This window comes from Pseudophryne corroboree, chromosome 5 (assembly GCF_028390025.1).
Source record: "Pseudophryne corroboree isolate aPseCor3 chromosome 5, aPseCor3.hap2, whole genome shotgun sequence".
NCBI lineage: Eukaryota > Metazoa > Chordata > Amphibia > Anura > Myobatrachidae > Pseudophryne > Pseudophryne corroboree.
Genome location: NC_086448.1, coordinates 799068191 through 799088206, shown reverse-complemented (window position 1 = coordinate 799088206; position 20016 = coordinate 799068191). Strand labels below are relative to the sequence as shown.

Below are 20016 nucleotides of genomic sequence, written 5' to 3'. Positions count from 1 at the left end.
AGTGTTCTCCCTCCCACCCCATCTGTGCAGTAAAGGAGCAATTAGCAGAAATTACTGCTCCAGGTCCTACATGCTGAGCGGAAGATAGAACACCCCCTACCACCCACGGGACATCAAAGCTGCCGCTAATAGCACCCCCCACCCCTACCACTGGAGGATGGGTAGGGGGCCCAATGCATTGCTGTGCCCAGGGGCCTACACTGCCGTTAAGACGGCCCTGCCCCTACCACCCTGGATGTCATGTACCAGGGCTTCTTCATTCAGCCCAATGCCCCCTTCTACAGTTTAGCCCCATCTGTGCAGTAAAGGAGTAATTCGCAGAAATTACTGCTTCAGGTCCTACATGCTGAGCAGAAGATAGAACACCCCCTACCGCCCGCGGGACATCAAAGCTGCTGCTGATAGCTCCTCCCACCCCTACCACTGGAGCATGGGTAGGGGGCCCAGTGAATTGCTGTGCCCAGGGGCCTACACCGCTGTTAAGACGGCTCTGCATGTGGCGTTGCTTTGGGGAGTTTGGGGTATGTATATTTGTGCAGGTGTGTGTATATAGGTCCTGTTTGTATTGCTGCAGATCCTGCTTGTATTGCTGCATGGTTTTATTTTGAGTTTTGTGTTTGGGGGTAGTTTTTCACGTTTTCATTTTTTTGCATAAAATGTTTTTTGGGTCATGCTTTAGCACTGGTGTACCACCAGCATAACATGTTGGGGTGCAGGGATGCATTTACTGTCTTTTTGGCTTGTTTGGGTGAGGTTTTGCATGTTTGTTGTGTGCCATGCGGTGTACATGTGCTCCCCTTTTATTTGCAAAACATGTTTTTTGGGTCATTCTTTAGCGCTGGTGTACCACCAGCATAACATGTTGAGGTGCAGGGATGCATTTACTGTTTTTCTCATACGTCCTAGAGGATGCTGGGGACTCCGTAAGGACCATGGGATATTGACGGGATCCGCAGGAGACATGGGCACACTATAAGACTTTAGATGGGTGTGAACTGGCTCCTCTCTCTATGCCCCTCCTCCAGACCTCAGTTAGACTTTGTGCCCAGGAGTGACTGGACACACACTAGGGGAGCTCTACAGAGTTTCTCTAAAAGACTTTATGTTAGGTTTTTTATTTTCAGGGAGACCTGCTGGCTACAGGCTCCCTGCATCGTGGGACTGAGGGGAGAGAAGTCAGACCTACTTCTTCTGAGTTTCAAGGCTCTGCTTCTTAGGCTACTGGACACCATTAGCTCCAGAGGGTTCGATCACTTAGTGCGCCTAGCTGCTTGTTCCCGGAGCCGCGCCGTCAACCCCCTCACAGAAGCCAGAAGAAAGAAGCCGGGTGAGTATGTGAAGAACAGAAGACTTCAGTGACGGCAGAAGATTTCAGTAACGGAGGTAACATGCAGCGGTCGCGCTGCGCTCCATGCTCCCACACACCAACGGCACTCACAGGGTGCAGGGCGCTGGGGGGGTGCGCCCTGGGCAGCAAGTTACTAGAAGTTTTAAAAACACAGCTGACATGCAGACTCCGTACCTGGGCACCGGTCCGATACCCCCGCCGGAGATCGCATCGGTCAGGCTGCGCGCCATTGCTCCCAAACACCAACGGTTATTACGAGGGTGCAGGGAGCTAGGGAGGGAGCGCCCTGAGCAGCAATGGGCATATATCACTTGTGGGGGGGACAGGACACCTATACAGTGTCTATACACTGTATAGGGAGTGGACCCCCGTTGGTATACATGAAAGTTATATATGTTGCGGTCTGGAGCGCGCCGGGAGGGGCGGGGCTTAGCCTTCACTTTCACATACAGCGCCATTTTCTGATTGTCCCCGCCAAAAGCTGAGGGGCACAATGTTGAGTGCTGTTAGAGAGAAAATAGCGCTCTTATGGACAAATGGGCTGGTATTCTGTGTATTATAAATATATATATATTTATATCTGTCTGTTCCCTGTCGGATACCCACTATAGTTTAGTCGACATAGGTCGACAGGTGTGCGTGCTCTGTCATTTATGCGGATCACGGTCGACATTGCCGGCTTCTGTTGGTACTTGAGTCTGTAGATGCAGTGTCAGCAAGTCGGTAGTTGTATACTTGTCAAAAGTAAACTCTGTGTCGGCACCGACTGTTATTACTGGGTGTTAATTAACATGCGGTAACTACCTATACCTATATATATATGTTCTATGTATATGGGGGGTACGGTTCCGTGGGCCTGTAGCTCGTGGGCAGACATGGAAGTACATATAGGGGAGTGTTTTTGAACTTATTGGGTATCTTCCTTCAGTCTCCTCGGAGTTATTAGTATGTTATTTTGCATGATTGCTACTCCCTGCTGTCGACGAATACTAGGTTTTCTGTCGACCATAATGTTTCCTGGCAGATCCACAACTGGGGCTTCAGTACATGATCATACACAGTCAGAACACATCTGGGGACCCGTTGGTTCCGGGTAATCCGCTTATATGTATGTATATATATATATATATATATATAAAGAAGTTCCAGAGTCCGGCACTCCCCGCAGCATAGACAACTTGAGCCGGTGCCCTCACAATCAGAGAATGTATAGCAAACACAGGTGCGGCACTCAGGCCACGGTAAGCAGCAAAAAAAAATAACAGGCGGAGACTGTAATTCAATCAACGTTTCAATATAAGAGAATATTGTCGTCAGGATTACAATAATAAGTGCAACACATACCTTTATAGTGCTCACCAAACAAGAAGATAGCGGTTCCCGGGCTGGGACTGCACACCCGCCCCGTGCGGGTGTGCGGCGACTGTTATTTTTTTTGCTGCTTACCGTGACCTGAGTGCCGCACCTGTGTTTGCTATATATATATATATATATATATTTATTTGGGATGTGTGTAGTTGTGTATTACCTTATGTGTATTCATATTATTTGTGACAAGAAAGAACTAAATTGAAAGCGCTCTCCACAATAAAGGATAGATAAAATTGTATTTATTTTGTATTGATAACTATTAATATAAAAACTTAAAAAGCTAAAACATAATATGTATATCTACAAAGCCTATTTCTTCAGTGATCCTTATCACAGGTACCTTGTGATTGCACTGATAATGAATACTAGATTGCTGATTAGAACAATATAGCATGCAATAGGTGCTATAATTAGCTCCACAGTGAACAATTCTTAGTAGCAAATTATATTATTCAGCCTCCTAAATACTTAAGTACACTTGTATGGAACACTTATACCCCTTTCACATCGCACAAATAACCCGGTATCGACACGGCATATTGCCGTGTCGAAACGGGTCAGTGTGCGATGTGAAAGGTCCGTTGCCGATTTAGCGGGTCGCCTGACCCGGTAATTCAACCCGGTAAAAAAGAAGGGTTTTACCCGGGTTGATTACCGGGTCAGGTGCGGTGTGAATGGGAGCCGTGTCGATGCGACACGGTTCCCACTCACAGCATAGGCAGAGGCGGCGCAGGAGATGAGCTCATCTCCCGGCGCCGCCTCCACCCCCGCCCCTGCTGCTGCTGCTCCCTCCGCTGCTATGGCAACCGACCCGGTATATTGCCGGGTCGGAAAGCCAGCAGAGGAGCGCAAATGCCGGATCCCACCCAGTAAGTACACGTTTGTCTTACCGGGTAGGATCCGGCATTTGCGATGTGAATGCGGTATTAGTTTCACAGCCCAAACATATCTAGAGGAAATGCATACAGTTGATAAATGCTTTTTCACCTCCCGCTGGGACAGCGTAGTGATACAATGTGTCCAAAGTGTCTCTGCCTTAGAATCAGGCTGAATATGTAACAAAGAATCAAGTCTCCTATGGAAGCTTTCCAGCTAATTAGCTTCTGACAGGCGTCCCCGTCTAAGCATAGAATAATTATGGATGAGATTCTTATGAAATAAACTGATTGCACAGTAACTAGAGATAGCTTATCTCACCGGTTTGTGCAGCTACCACATCTCCCGCCGGGCTCCGTCTCTGCCGCACATAGCGCTCAGCGGCTCTATCACTGACGTCAGCACTGTATTCCTCCCGTTGGTGTGGGTTGGATGCAAGCGTGCAAACAGCTTGGAGCGCAACGGCAGGAATACAGCGCTGACGTCAGTGATAGAGCCGCTGAGCGCTATGTGCGGCAGAGACGGAGTCCGGCGGGAGATGTGGTAGCTGCACAAACCGGTGAGATAAGCTATCTCTACAGTTCACCTGCAGTGGACATTCAAGTTACTGTGCAATAAAGTTACTGTTCAAGTTACTCATAGAAGACATGCTGGGGTTTACAGATGATTTCCCTCACTGACTTTTTTTGAATAGGTCTTAGCGATTCCCCTCTGGAAGGGGAGGAAGTACGCAACGACATGCCAGCGTAAGTTAGGCTCCATTTAAGTGCGCTTTTGGCCTTATAAATTTTCTTTCAAGAAAGAATTGGCAACTTTTCCGGAAGTTCGAACCTTTGTGAAAGGAGTACTGCACATCCAACCTCCATTTGGGCCCCCGTTGGCACCGTGGGACCTTGACGTGGTGTTGCGTTTTTTGTCTCACACTGTCTGGAACCTTTGTGAAAGGTTGTGTCAAAATTTTGTGTCAGGTGGAGGAGGTGAGTGTTAGTGAGGTTAGTGAGGTGGAGGAGGTGGGTGAGGTTGCTCCAGCAGCCTCAAGTGATAGTGACAGTCAGAGTGCTCCGCAGCCACGCACCACTACTAAGACTGGGCGGAATGTAAAGTTTAGTTTTGCTGAAAATGTGGCATTGGTGCGTGAGCTGATGAAGTATCAGAGGCAGCTATTTGGCCCTGAGTCCGCCAAGGTGCCAACACGGAGGAAGACGGTGTTGTGGGCGAAAGTAGTTGCTGCTGTCAATAGTGAGGGGGTGGTCAAGCGGATGGAGGACACATGCCGCAAACGGTACTATGACATAAAGCGACGTGTCAAGTCCAAAATGGCCAAGGAGTCCAAGTCGGCTCGGCAAACCGGTGGTGGGCAGCCCTATATTGCAAGATATCTGGAGTATGAGGAGCCCATGCGGAGTGTCATACCTCCTGAAGTTGTCTCTGCAACCCATGTCCGGGATTCAGATAGGCCCAGGAAGAATGGTGAGCATGTGTATTTGCATTTTGTTTTTTATTTTTTTAATGTTTTATTTTGTAATGTGTGTCATGTGACGTTGCATATTACTCCCATCTTCAAATGTGTGTCAGCAAATTCATTGTTTTGGGTCATGTTTTAGATCAAAGCCAATGTAACATCTTACTTTATTGTATGTCATGTGTTTTTTAGACAGATATTTAGCATGTGTAGTTTGGACTTGGTGTGTCTCTGAATTGTCCTGCAATAATGTTTTCCTTTTCGGCATTTTTTACGTTAAAAATTATGACTATATTTTATATAAAAGTGATCCATGTTTTTTTTTTTTTTTTTTAAAGTCGTTGTCATGTTAGAGGCTGGAGTACTGGAAAGTGGTTTGTAAACCACTTACATGTGTAATGTCATCTTTAGAGAATGTTATGTATTTTTTTTTTTTTTTTTGCTTGTATTTGTACCGTGACACCATACTGCATTTTTTTTATTTTTAAAAATTGCTGCATTTTGTTTTTGCTCATATAGTGGTAATGTGTCTCTGGAGTGCCACATCACAGAGCAAATTAGATATTGCATCTGTAATATTTTTCCTTCCAATACAAAATGAAGTTGTGTGTTTGTATTTTATTAAAAAACCTTTCCTTGAACTTGTGGCCTATGTCAGTGTCCTGTACATGTTTTCCTGTGTTGATGTTGCCATAGTGCATATGTGTGTTGGTTTTGTTTTTATTTTTATTTTTGTATTTCTGGTCCTTATGTTTGTTTGAATTAAAAACCAAGCATTTCTAAATGTTAAAATGTTTATAAGCATAATGGGTGGAAGTACACACAATAGCATGATTTATGAATATATTTCATTTTATAGAGTGTCTGAAAAAAGCAGTACTACTCGTCGGCCAGTAACTCCTATCACATCTGATGATGATGACGCTGCGGAAGCAGGTAAAGTGTCCATTGTAGTATAGGGTATGTTTGTAAAGGAATGGCCATAACAAAATTGCACTTTCATTAAAAGGTCCATCAAAAGAAGTATGGAGCAGCAGAAGTGGCACTTCTGTAAGACATCACCACAAAAAAACCTGTGGCCGAAAAGAAAGCAAGGTCGTATGTCCCGGCACAAACACAGCAGGCTACCCCGCCACGAAGATTATCGTCCGTATGTTCTGTACCCCCACTCCAAATTTTGGACACACCTCCAAGACGTCATCCACACTCCCCTCATCTTGATTGTGAGTATCAAACTGAAAAAAATGTGAAAAATGTCAGAACATAATCAAAATCAGTCATAACCGCATTAAGTCAAAAAACATCCAAAACAAAAATACTTACCGCAGTAAGTAAAAGCAGAAATGGAATCCAAACTAAATGGCCTTATCCACATCCAGTAAAGATATGTATGTCCACTTGAGCCATACAGTATGACATTGGGTATAAGATGCTGCAACAAAAAAGCATGTTGGTTTGTTTGTAAAAAGTAAGTTTGTTTTTCCAAAAATCTCATGTGTGCTTGAGGTAACATTGCAAAATATATATAAAAACATTACTATGTTTGTTTTAACAAAGCTATAAGGTAACACATTATGTATTACAATGTTTTTTTTATGGTGGAGTATGTGTGAGCTACAATAAAACTAAAGTGTTTGCTTTCACAATTAAGTAACCAGACACATTTGCCACAAACAGGCATATGTATGTATTTAAGCTATGAGTGATGATGTTGCTAGCCAGAATAGTTGAAAGCAACAGTGAATGACATGTGTTCCATGTGTAGTGATTTTTTTACATTTCACAAACATATGGATAGCTAACGCAGATTTGTTTAACATTTCAGCTTCGAGTCCTGGGAACAGCATCCCTCTGCAACAACACCAACACAGTGACATGGAGGAGACAAACATCTTAGAAATGCAGCCATTAATGCAAGGAATGAGCCCCCCAGCACCTGTGAGTACAACACCACAGCAAAGCACACCACCACCACAACACAGCCCAACAACACCAGGAACACAAGGCCCTGATCAGGTGTTTTGGACTATTTGGGTTAGACAGCAGGCCACTAATGAAAATTGCCTGCGTAAGCAGACACAAATGTTTGCAAGCCTACCATCTCACCTCAGAAGAATCTCTAGAAATCTGAGTAGACAAAATGAGCAAATAACCAGAATAGGCAATACCATGGAACTCATGCGTACAGACATTACACAGGTCATGGGCAACTTACAGCGCATAATGGAAGAACAGCATAGACTAATGGAAGAACAGCACAGACTAATGGAAGAACAGCACAGACAACAGCAAAGTTATATGAGCATTTTTTAAAACAGTCAAAAGATTAATGAAAGTTTATTCCGAATAGTAGACAATCAAAATGCTGCTACATGTGAACTCAATGCCACCCTCACTAACCTGAATGAAACACTCAGATGCATGCACCAACAGCAAACAACCAGCAGTTCTGGTACGACTACTCCAAATATCACGCCAGTCTCATCACCACCAAGACGGTCCACCAGAGCACGCCAACATGACAGTGCTAAAGGCAAAGGGCAGGACAAGCAGCCACCAAAAAAAACGTGAAAAAAAACAAGTTAGACATTTGTGATAAGTAACTCAAAATAGTTAGCAAGTGTTTTTGATGCTTTACAAAATATAACACTTAGCTCCTTGACCCTTTTTTTAACATCATTAATTATAAGTGGCCCAAAATAAATGTAAAAAATAGGACGCACATTTATTCATTTACATTTTTTTTGGGTATTGGAGGAGGGAAATGTTGATCGAGCTACACATACATGTTAGCAGGAAGTAAACTGACCACTTGATTTTTTTCTAATCATTACTCTTTCTAGATTCAAATCATTCTCTTTGCCTGCAGATACAATAATTGCCAGCCAGGCAGAATGTCTTTAGCAGGAAGTAAAATGACCACTTGATTTTTTTCTAATCATTACTCTTTCTAGATTCCAATCATTCTCTTTGCCTGCAGACAATCCAAATTACAATGTTAGTGATACATATCTTAGCTATCTTATCTATACAACATTTCAAGAAGAACACAATTGAGTTGCGTAAAAAGCTTGTAATATGTTTCCTTTGTTTTGTAGGAAAAACAATGTCCAAATGAATGTCAGTATTGTTGGGACATGTTTGTGTGTGTTTTAAATTATTAAGCATGTTTTTACACATGATGCTGAAACAAACAAATATGTACTTTTTCAACAAAAATAAAAACGGTGTATAATAATGTATATGTGTGGCAAACTGGGAATTTACTTACACATCATCAAGTTTACAGCATCAAACATTAGGAATTAAATTGTTCAAGATTACAGTAAGTTTGTGAGTCTTAAATATGATGGTGCATCACACATAGGGACACATGTATTCCTCAAGGCTAACATATTATATGTTGAGGAGTGTTTTTTGGGAACACAGGTTCTCAAACTCGGGCCTCAGGAACCCACATAGTGCATGTTTTGCAGGTCTACTCACAGAATCACAAGTGACATAATTAGCTCCACCTGTGAACCTTTTAACATGTCTGTGAGTAATTCATACACCTGTGCTTCTACTGGGTTACGAGAAAAACATGCACTGTGTGTGGTCCTGAGGGCCGAGTTTGTGAACCTGTGCATTAGGACGTTACACACAATGATAAAGTGAAATACTACATGGATGATGTGGGCTTGTAAGAAATTAGTACTGCAAGTTTTCGAACACTTATCCAGACTTAATGCATACCACTCATAATCTGTTGTTTTGAGATTAAAAATACACACAATACACATGCAACATTTGTTTTTCATATAGCGAGGGTATGTTTGTATGTGTCAAGGAGACAGACACATTCTGAGTAATGGTTTTTGGAAAAAAAGGCAAAAAATCTATTTAGGATTACACAACAAATGAAATAAGCAAACCAAGCTTACCTTAGAAATAGCGAATGATGATCTGTTGCCTAACCTGCCTCCCTACATCAGTACTCCAAGTATCACCATATGTCTCTAATTCCTCTGCTTGCTGGCTGCTTTCTTCCTCCTCCTTCTCCTCCTCCTCCTCCTCCTCCTCCTCTTCCTCCTCAACATGTGGCAGATGTTGTTGCAAACACATGTTATGAAGAAAGCAGCAGCAGAACACAATTTGAGTCACATTGGAGGGACTATACAACAAAAGGCCACCAGACTTATCCAGACACCGAAACCTAGATTTCAGCACACCAAAACATCTTTCTATCACATTCCGCGTGGACTTATGTGCATTATTTAATTGTGTTCAGCAGGGGTATCAGGTCGGGACAATGGAGTTAGAAGCCAAGAGAAACAGCCATATCCTCCATCACCTAAAATACAGATATAGTAATGTGATTCATGTTAAGATACAGCAACACATAAGTAAAACACTGTGGGGCAGATGTATTAACCTGTAGAAGGCATAAGGAAGTGAAAAACCAGTGATATGTGCAAGGTAATAAAGGCAGCAGACAATCTGTTCCTAAATGTTCATTTACATATTGGAGCAGATTGGCTGGTGCCTTTATTACCTTGCACAGATCACTGGTTTCTCACTTCCTTATGCCTTCTACAGGTTAATACATCTGCACCTGTATTTGAACAAAGTATACGCAGGCCTACACATATCAAATTACATACCCAGCAGCCATCCATCTGGCATTTGTCCGTCCTCAAACTTATCAAAGTGTTATGATCCAGACACTCAGGTCAGGGGAGATCTTATACTGTGAGACCTGAGTACCAGGATGTAATGCTGGAAAGGGGAAACGGAATGGGAATAGCCCCTGGCGCCCTACCTCCGTTGTCTTACCCGTGCTGTCAGTTCACTCTTGCGAGACTATGGTTTCTTGGGCCCATGGCAGCCGCGTTTGAAGGGCGGATTACGTCTGCCCAACTCCGATGCCCCCTCAGGTCTTAAGGAGAGACAAAGAGTGAACTGAGGCAGGGTAATAACAAGGGGCCCTCTAACTAAACAACAAGGCCAGGGGCTACTGGCTAACCTGAAACTAAAAGTATGCGCGGCTTACCGCCAGGGAAAAGAACAACCAAAATAATCCACTTGTCCACTCTCCTACATGGCACCGCCGAGTACTGGAGAGGATTATGGAAGCGGAAACCTCCGCAAATGCTCCAATGCAAGAAAATAATACTAAAGCGGCCTAGGCCGTAACACGCGGCAGGGCCGCCACTCACGAAACCAAGTGGGAACTTAAATCGACTGCCACAGGTAAATGAGGACCAGGAGAACTCCTTGGGACCAGATGACAAACTCCAAGATTCAGGGACTCAGAGAACTGGAGAGACCGGACACAGCAGACCAGGAACAGACATTCACCAAACATGAGCAGCATGCAGGAAGCTATCACCGGCGTCTGTGTGAGGCACTGAGGAGGCATTTAACAGGGAACCCTCCAATAAGAGCACAGCGCCTAATTACAATAAATGTCGTGCAGCTACCTTGCTGCACGATCAGAGAACATGTGTGAACACTTTAATTAATCAATCCCTGCAACGGGGAATGCGGTCCGCCTATGGCGTCCCCGTTGCTAAGGTCCCAGCGGCTCGGCGCGCCCGGCGTCCTAGCGTTGCTAGGGACCCGGCGGCTCAGCACGCACGGCGTCCCTAGTTGCTAGGCGCCGGGCGGGCAAGGAGGAGGGTGCAGCGGCCGCGGTCATCGCTTGGAGATAGACCGAGCGACGCCACAGACCGCGGCGCCTAACAGTACCCCCCCCTTGAGGAGGGGTCAAAGAACCCCTAAAGCCCAGCTTCTGAGGAAACTCCTGAAAAATAATCTCTTGAGTTTAGGGGCATGAAGATCTCTATCCAAGACCCAAGATCTTTCCTCCGGACCATAGCCTTTCCAGTGAACCAAAAAATAAAGCCGGCCCCGAGAAATTTTTGAATCTAAAACCCTCTCTACCAAGAACTCCTGTTGCCCCTGAACATCCACCGGAGATCTACCCTGGGAAGTCCTCCGAGGAAATCTCCTGGAAGAAAAATACTGTTTAAAAAGGGAACAGTGGAAAGTATTTCCAATTCTGAGAGATCTTGGCAAGCGTAGCCGAAAAGCAACTGGGTTGACCTTTTTAATGATAAGGAATGGTCCAATAAATTTGGGTCCCAATCTAGCCGAAGGTTGTCGGAGCTTGATGTTGCGAGTTGACAACCACACCTTATCTCCCACCTTAAAAGTGCAAGGACGTCGGAGCCTATCAGAAAATGTATTTTCTCGGAAGGCAGCTTTTCTCAGGGCAAGGTGCACTTTTCTCCAAATTGCTCTGAGATGGGAGGTTAAGGTCAACGAGGAGACTGGAGAATGATGGAAAAAAGAGTTGGCTCTAGGATGAAAACCAAAGACTGAAAAGAATGGGGACTCCTTGGTGGAGGAATGACAGGAGTTATTATAAGCAAATTCGGCTAAAGGAAGAAATTCAGACCAATCATTCTGGAGTTTGGCCGAATACAAGCGTAAATATTGTTTTAATGACTGGTTGACTCGTTCGGTTTGCCCGTTAGACTGTGGATGGTAACCAGATGTTAAAGACAGTTTCATATTCAATGAGGCACAAAAACGTTTCCAGAATCGTGCGATAAATTGCGGACCCCGATCAGAGACAATATCAGTGGGCGAACACATGGCGGAGGAACAAAACTGCCAACCCTTGAGCAGAGGGTAATCGGGGAAGAGCAATGAAATGAGCGATTTTACTAAAACGGTCCACTACCACCCAAATGACTCGACATCCGGCTGAAAGGGGAAGGTCCACCACGAAATCCATGGATATATGAGACCATGGCCTGAGAGGAATGGCTAAAGGTATGAGTTGCCCGATCGGCAACGAACGAGGGACCTTATGCTGTGCACAAACCTGACAGGAGTGGACAAATTCCTTTACGTCTTTAGAAAGACTAGGCCACCACACCGAGCGAGAGACCAGCTCCAAGGTCTTAGTGATACCTGGATGACCAGAGACCTTGTTGTCATGAAACTCAGCTAAAACAGTGCCTCTCAAAAATTCAGGGACAAAAAGACGACCAGCAGGAGTAAGTCTAGGAGCCTGGTGTTGAAGCTGGTTTAACTGAGGAAATAAATCCTGTGTGAGACCTGCCCGGATGACAGCAGATGGAACTATGGGGGTAGTAACAGGATTGCTATTGTGAACCGGAAGAAAGCAACGTGACAGGGCATCAGCTTTCGTATTCTTGGAACCAGGCCTGAAGGTGATAATAAACCTGAAACGAGTAAAAAACAATGCCCAATGTGCCTGCCGAGCATTAAGCCGTTTAGCTGACTCAATATATTGCAGGTTCTTATGGTCAGTAAATACTGTAATAGTATGCCTAGCTCCCTCCAGCCAATGCCTCCACTCCTCAAAAGCCCATTTTACTGCCAGTAATTCCCGATTACCAACGTCATAGTTGGATTCTGCGGAGGAGAATTTCCTGGACATGAAGGCACAAGGATGTAATTCCTGAGACTCCGGATCTTCCTGAGAAAGGGTAGCCCCCACTCCAACCTCTGAGGCATCAACCTCAACAATAAAGGGGAGCTCCGGATTAGGGTGTCTGAGGACAGGAGCCGAGACAAAGGCCTGCTTCAAGGCCCGAAAGGCAGACTCAGCTTCAGGCGACCAATTGGAAGGATCCGCTCCTTTTTTAGTCAAAGCTACTATAGGAGCGACCAGGTCTGAAAAGGTATGAATGAACCGCCTGTAATAATTTGCAAACCCTAAAAAGCGCTGAATTGCTTTTAAATTAGTGGGTTGTGCCCAATTAAGGATGGCCTGAAGTTTTTTCGGTTCCATAAAAAATCCCTGGGGAGAAATAATGTACCCCAAGAAGGACACTTCTGTGATGTGAAAATCACACTTCTCAAGCTTAGCGTATAAATGATTCTCTCGTAGTTTTTGAAGAACCAGACGCACCTGGGTAACATGTTGTTCCATAGACTCAGAGTAAATCAAAATGTCGTCTAAATAAACGACCACGAACTTCCCAAGGAAGTCACGGAGAACATCATTGATGAGGTCCTGAAACACCGCAGGAGCATTTGACAGGCCAAACGGCATCACCAGGTATTCATAGTGACCCGACTGAGTGCTGAAAGCCGTCTTCCACTCATCCCCAGATCTTATTCGGATGAGGTTGTAAGCTCCCCTAAGATCGATTTTTGAAAAGATCATGGCGGAGCGTAACTGATCAAAAAGTACTGAAATCAATGGCAAAGGATAGGTGTTTTTAACCGAAATTTTATTCAAAGCCCGAAAATCAATACATGGTCTGAGTGACCCATCTTTTTTCTCGAAAAAGAAAAAACCTGCACTCAACGGAGATTTTGAAGGCCTAATAAAGCCTTTTTTCAGGCTTTCCTGAATGTAATTATTCATGGCTGTGGTTTCAGGCCCAGACAGGGCATATAATCTCCCCTTAGGCAAAGTGGCACCTGGTACTAACTCAATCGCACAGTCATAGGACCGATGGGGAGGCAGAATGTCCGCATTGCCTTTGGAGAACACATCGGCAAAATCTTGATATTCTACAGGAATAAGTTCTGGGACGACTGCCGCAACCCGGACTGGATGAGAAATACATTCCTTAACACAAAAAGGACCCCATTGGGAAATCTCCCCAGACCGCCAATCTATGGTGGGATTATGAAAGGCAAGCCAGGGGTGACCCAAAACTACAGAAACTGCCGGACAATGTGTAAGGTAAAATTCTATGTCTTCAGAATGTAAGGCCCCCACTGTCAGTAATACTGGAGGTGTGCGGTGAGTAATTATCCCATTGGAAAGCGGACCCCCATCCAAGCCGTGCATGGTGATACGTTTGTCCAGTGGTATCTGTGGAATGCCTAAAGCCTTAGCCCAAGCCAAGTCCATAAAATTTCCCGCAGCTCCACTGTCGACGAAGGCAGACACAAATGAACTGAGGCTGCCAAAGGAAATCTTAACAGGAACTAATAGAGAATCATTTGAGTAGATTAGCTGCAGACCCAAGTGAACCCCCTCACAATTCACTTGGTCAGAGCGTTTCCTGACTTGTTTTGGCAGTTGCGAGCAATATGTCCCTTACCACCACAATACAAACAAAGACCAGAACTTAATCTTCTGGTTCTTTCCTCTGGAGACAGCCGGGAGAGACCCATCTGCATGGGCTCCTCGACGTCATCAGGAAAGGTATAAACACAAGGATTAGGCCTAAAAGTTGTTCCTCTTTCAACCCTCCGCTCTCGGAGACGACGATCTATTTTAATAGCAAGCTCCATGAGTTTGTCGAGAGTCTCAGGAGCGGGGTACTGAAGGAGACTGTCTTTAATAAGTTCAGACAAACCGAGGCGAAACTGACTGCGCAGGGCCGGGTCATTCCAGCCACAGTCGTTCGACCAACGGCGAAATTCGGTACAATACACCTCTGCTGGATTTTTACCTTGTTTAAGGGCACGCAGGTGACTCTCAGCTGATGCCTCTCTATCTGGGTCATCATATAACAGGCCTAACGATTTAAAAAAGGCGTCTACAGATAACAAAGCAGGATCATCTGTTCTTAACCCAAACGCCCAGGTCTGTGGATCACCCTGGAGCAACGACATAACTATCCCAACCCGCTGAGACTCAGTACCAGAGGAACGAGGCCTTAAACGAAAATAAAGCTTACAAGCTTCCTTAAAATTAAAAAAATCTTTTCGGTTACCCAAAAAACGGTCGGGTAAATGCATCTTTGGTTCTGGGACCACACTCGGGGAGGCTCGCAAAAGATCTTCCTGCGATTTCACCCGAAGAGTAAGGTCCTGAACCATCTGAGTAAATTCATGAATTTGGTTAACCAAAAGCTGACCGGGATTTGGCCCCAACCCTGCCGGATTCATGAGGCCGAATTTTACTCTACCCAAAACAAAAAATGGAAAAAATAAACCCCTTTTTTTTTTTTTTTTTATGTTGTGGGCCAGTGATAATGTTATGATCCAGACACTCAGGTCAGGGGAGATCTTATACTGTGAGACTTGAGTACCAGGATGTAATGCTGGAAAGGGGAAATGGAATGGGATTAGCCCCTGGCGCCCTACCTCCGGTGTCTTACCCGTGCTGTCAGTTCACTCTTGCGAGACTATGGTTTCTTGGGCCCATGGCAGCCGCGTTTGAAGGGCGGATTACGTCTGCCCAACTCCGATGCCCCCTCAGGTCTTAAGGAGAGACAAAGAGTGAACCGAGGCAGGGTAATAACAAGGGGCCCTCTAACTAAACAACAAGGCCAGGGGCTACTGGCTAACCTGAAACTAAAAGTATGCGCGGCTTACCGCCAGGGAAAAGAACAACCAAAATAATCCACTTGTCCACTCTCCTACACGGCACCGCCGAGTACCGGAGAGGACTATGGAAGCGGAAACCTCCGCAAATGCTCCAATGCAAGAAAATAATACTAAAGCGGCCTAGGCCGTAACACGCGGCAGGGCCGCCACTCACGAAACCAAGTGGGAACTTAAATCGACTGCCACAGGTAAATGAGGACCAGGAGAACTCCTTGGGACCAGATGACAAACTCCAAGATTCAGGGACTCAGAGAACTGGAGAGACCGGACACAGCAGACCAGGAACAGACGTTCACCAAACATGAGCAGCATGCAGGAAGCTATCACCGGCGTCTGTGTGAGGCACTGAGGAGGCATTTAACAGGGAACCCTCCAATAAGAGCACAGCGCCTAATTACAATAAATGTCGTGCAGCTGCCTTGCTGCACGACCAGAGAACATGTGTGAACACTTTAATTAATCAATCCCTGCAACGGGGAACGCGGTCCGCCTGTGGCGTCCCCGTTGCTAAGGTCCCAGCGGCTCGGCGCGCCCGGCGTCCTAGCGTTGCTAGGGACCCGGCGGCTCAGCACGCACGGCGTCCCTAGTTGCTAGGCGCCGGGCGGGCAAGGAGGAGGGTGCAGCGGCCGCGGTCGTCGATTGGAGATGGACCGAGCGACGCCACGGACCGCGGCGCCTAACACAAAGAGGGATGACTGACTGAGGATGAAGGAGTCATGGCAGCCCCCAGGGTAACCAGCAACAACACTCATTATTTTGAGATTTGCATCACAAACCACCTGCACATTTGTGGAGGGTTGGAAATGGCGGTTTGTATATATGTGCTGCCTGCCCCTAGGTGGTCTCAGCTGAATGTGTGTGCAATCTATGGCTCCAAGCACATTGGGCATGCCAGCCAGCTCATTTAAATCTACCCTGACGGCATGCCACTGAGACTCCTGGGTAGGGAAGCAGATTGAGGCCTCGATGTGGGGCTGCAAAACAGCCAACACCTGTGTGAACATTTTAAAGAACAATAAACATGAGATTTTAGGACAGAACTGGCCACCGAGAAATTAAAACAAACACAAAACAGAAGAGGTCGTTAGGTATACATCACCTGTGTTAAGATTCTGGAAAATGAGGGCTGTGAGATTCCTATGACATCCCCAGACACAGCCTGAAAGCTGCCAGTATCAGAAAGTGCAACACAGCCAGGAGTTTGTGCAGGCCTGAGACAGGGCGAGAGCGTGCTGTTTCAGGGTCTAGGCCCAGTATGACAAGGTCATACAGACGGAAAATGTTGTTACGATTTAGACGGAACATCTGTATGACCTTATCATCGGACAATGCGTTCAAGTTTAAACGCCCCCTAAAAAAACGAGGCCTGCGCAGCCTCCACGGAACCTGTACAACCTGCTGACCATGTTCAGTTTCTTGTCCCTGGGTACTTACAGGCTGATGTCTGAGTCTGAGGAATCCCACAGCACACAAAAGATCACTGGCCCACAGTCCTGCTGCCATTTCTGAGTGTAGGTGTATTGAAATGGGCCTAACATCCTTTTATAGGCATCCTAATTCAGGTGTGAGTGATTTTTTATTTGCAACACATGTAAACACTAGAGATGAGCGGGTTCGGTTCCTCGGAATCCGAACCCGCCCAAACGTCATTTTTTTTTACACGGGGCCGAGCGACTCGGATCTTCCCGCCTTGCTCGGTTAACCCGAGCGCGCCCGAACGTCATCATCCCGCTGTCGGATTCTCGCGAGGCTCGGATTCTATCGCGAGACTCGGATTCTATATAAGGAGCCGCGCGTCGCCGCCATTTTCACACGTGCATTGAGATTCATAGGGAGAGGACGTGGCTGGCGTCCTCTCCGTTTATAGAGAAGAGAGTGAGACTAGAGTAGAGAGAGACACAGTAGTAATTTTGGGGAGCATTAGGAGGAGTACTTTAGGAGGAGTACTACTACTTGCTGAAGTGATAGATAGATAGTGTGACTGTATAATGTATATCTGACTTGTGGGGGAGACACTGACAGTGGGGAGCAGTTAGAGTCTGAGAGCAGGACTCAGGAGTACATATAACGTACAGTGCACACTTTTGCTGCCAGAGTGCCACACTGCCATTGTGACCACACTGACCACCAGTATAATATATATTGTGATTGTCTGCTTAGGAGTACTACTTGCAAGTTGCTGATAGTGTGACCAGTGACCTGACCACCAGTTTAATAATCACCACCAGTTTAATATATATAATATATATATATATATATATATATATATATATAATTGTATATAATATATATATAATATTGTATACCACCTACCCGTTTTTTTTTTTTCTTTCTTCTTCTTTATACATACTACTATAGTAGCTTACTGTAGCAGTCTGCGGTGCTGCTGAGCTGACAGTGTCCAGCAGGTCCATCATCAGTCATTACATAATAAATATATATACCTGTCCGGCTGCAGTACTAGTGATATTATATATATATATATATTGATTTCATCTCATTATCATCCAGTCTATATTAGCAGCAGACACAGTACGGTAGTCCACGGCTGTAGCTACCTCTGTGTCGGCAGTCGCTCGTCCATCCATAATTGTATACCACCTACCCGTGGTTTTTTTTTTTCTTTCTTCTTTATACATACTACTATAGTAGCTTACTGTAGCAGTCTGCGGTGCTGCTGAGCTGACAGTGTCCAGCAGGTCCGTCATCAGTCATTACATAATAAATATATCTAGTACCTGTCCGGCTGCAGTACTAGTGTGATATTATATATATATATATATTGATTTCATCTCATTATCATCCAGTCTATATTAGCAGCAGACACAGTACGGTAGTCCACGGCTGTAGCTACCTCTGTGTCGGCAGTCGCTCGTCCATCCATAATTGTATACCACCTACCCGTTTTTTTTTTCTTTCTTCTTCTTTATACATACTACTATAGTAGCTTACTGTAGCAGTCTGCGGTGCTGCTGAGCTGACAGTGTCCAGCAGGTCCGTCATCAGTCATTACATAATAAATATATATACCTGTCCGGCTGCAGTACTAGTGATATTATATATATATATATTGATTTCATCTCATTATCATCCAGTCTATATTAGCAGCAGACACAGTACGGTAGTCCACGGCTGTAGCTACCTCTGTGTCGGCAGTCGCTCGTCCATCCATAATTGTATACCACCTACCCGTGTTTTTTTTTTCTTTCTTTCTTCTCTATACATACTACTATAGTAGCTTACTGTAGCAGTCTGCGGTGCTGCTGAGCTGACAGTGTCCAGCAGGTCCGTCATCAGTCATTACATAATAAATATATATACCTGTCCGGCTGCAGTACTAGTGATATTATATATATATATATATTAATTTCATCTCATTATCATCCAGTCTATATTAGCAGCAGAAACAGTACGGTAGTCCACGGCTGTAGCTACCTCTGTGTCGGCAGTCGCTCGTCCATCCATAAGTATACTAGTATCCATCCATCTCCATTGTTTACCTGAGGTGCCTTTTAGTTGTGCCTATTAAAATATGGAGAACAAAAATGTTGAGGTTCCAAAATTAGGGAAAGATCACGATCCACTTCCACATCGTGCTGAAGCTGCTGCCACTAGTCATGGCCGAGACGATGAAATGCCAGCAACGTCGTCTGCCAAGGCCGATGCCCAATGTCATAGTACAGAGCATGTAAAATCCAAAACACCAAATATCAGTAAAAAAAGGACTCCAAAATCTAAAATAAAATTGTCGGAGGAGAAGCGTAAACTTGCCAATATGCCATTTACCACACGGAGTGGCAAGGAACGGCTGAGGCCCTGGCCTATGTTCATGGCTAGTGGTTCAGCTTCACATGAGGATGGAAGCACTCAGCCTCTCGCTAGAAAAATGAAAAGACTCAAGCGTCATGTGCTGTTTGGGGAGTGTTTTTTGGAAGGGCCATCCTGCGTGACACTGCAGTGCCACTCCTAGATGGGCCAGGTGTTTGTGTCGGCCACTAGGGTCGCTTATCTTACTCACACAGCTACCTCATTGCGCCTCTTTTTTTCTTTGCGTCATGTGCTGTTTGGGGAGTGTTTTTTGGAAGGGCCATCCTGCGTGACACTGCAGTGCCACTCCTAGATGGGCCAGGTGTTTGTGTCGGCCACTAGGGTCGCTTAGCTTAGTCATCCAGCGACCTCGGTGCAAATTTTAGGACTAAAAATAATATTGTGAGGTGTGAGGTATTCAGAATAGACTGAAAATGAGTGGAAATTATGGTTTTTGAGGTTAATAATACTTTGGGGTCAAAATGACCCCCAAATTCTATGATTTAAGCTGTTTTTTAGTGTTTTTTGAAAAAAACACCCGAATCCAAAACACACCCGAATCCGACAAAAAAAATTCGGTGAGGTTTTGCCAAAACGCGGTCGAACCCAAAACACGGCCGCGGAACCGAACCCAAAACCAAAACACAAAACCCGAAAAATTTCAAGTGCACATCTCTAGTAAACACGACTGAAAAAGCAGGTCTATTTTTTTGCCGCTTTATTAAACGAATCGCAAAAAAATACGACCGCATTTGAGCACTCAGAGACTAACACCCAACTACGAATGAATAGTGAATTCCCGTATTCTATGAAATAACAGCCGCGTTTGACCGATGGT

At 45.1% G+C, this 20016-nt stretch overlaps 1 long non-coding RNA gene across 1 annotated transcript; it reads left to right on the top strand.

Moving 5' to 3' along the window:
* The first annotated feature begins 5915 nt into the window (after positions 1 to 5915).
* On the top strand, positions 5916 to 7064 carry LOC134929487 (uncharacterized). The gene is made up of 3 exons (XR_010178586.1): positions 5916 to 5993; positions 6067 to 6280; positions 6883 to 7064. It is a non-coding gene; the product is annotated as an uncharacterized LOC134929487 (long non-coding RNA).
* The last annotated feature ends 12952 nt before the right edge of the window (positions 7065 to 20016 follow it).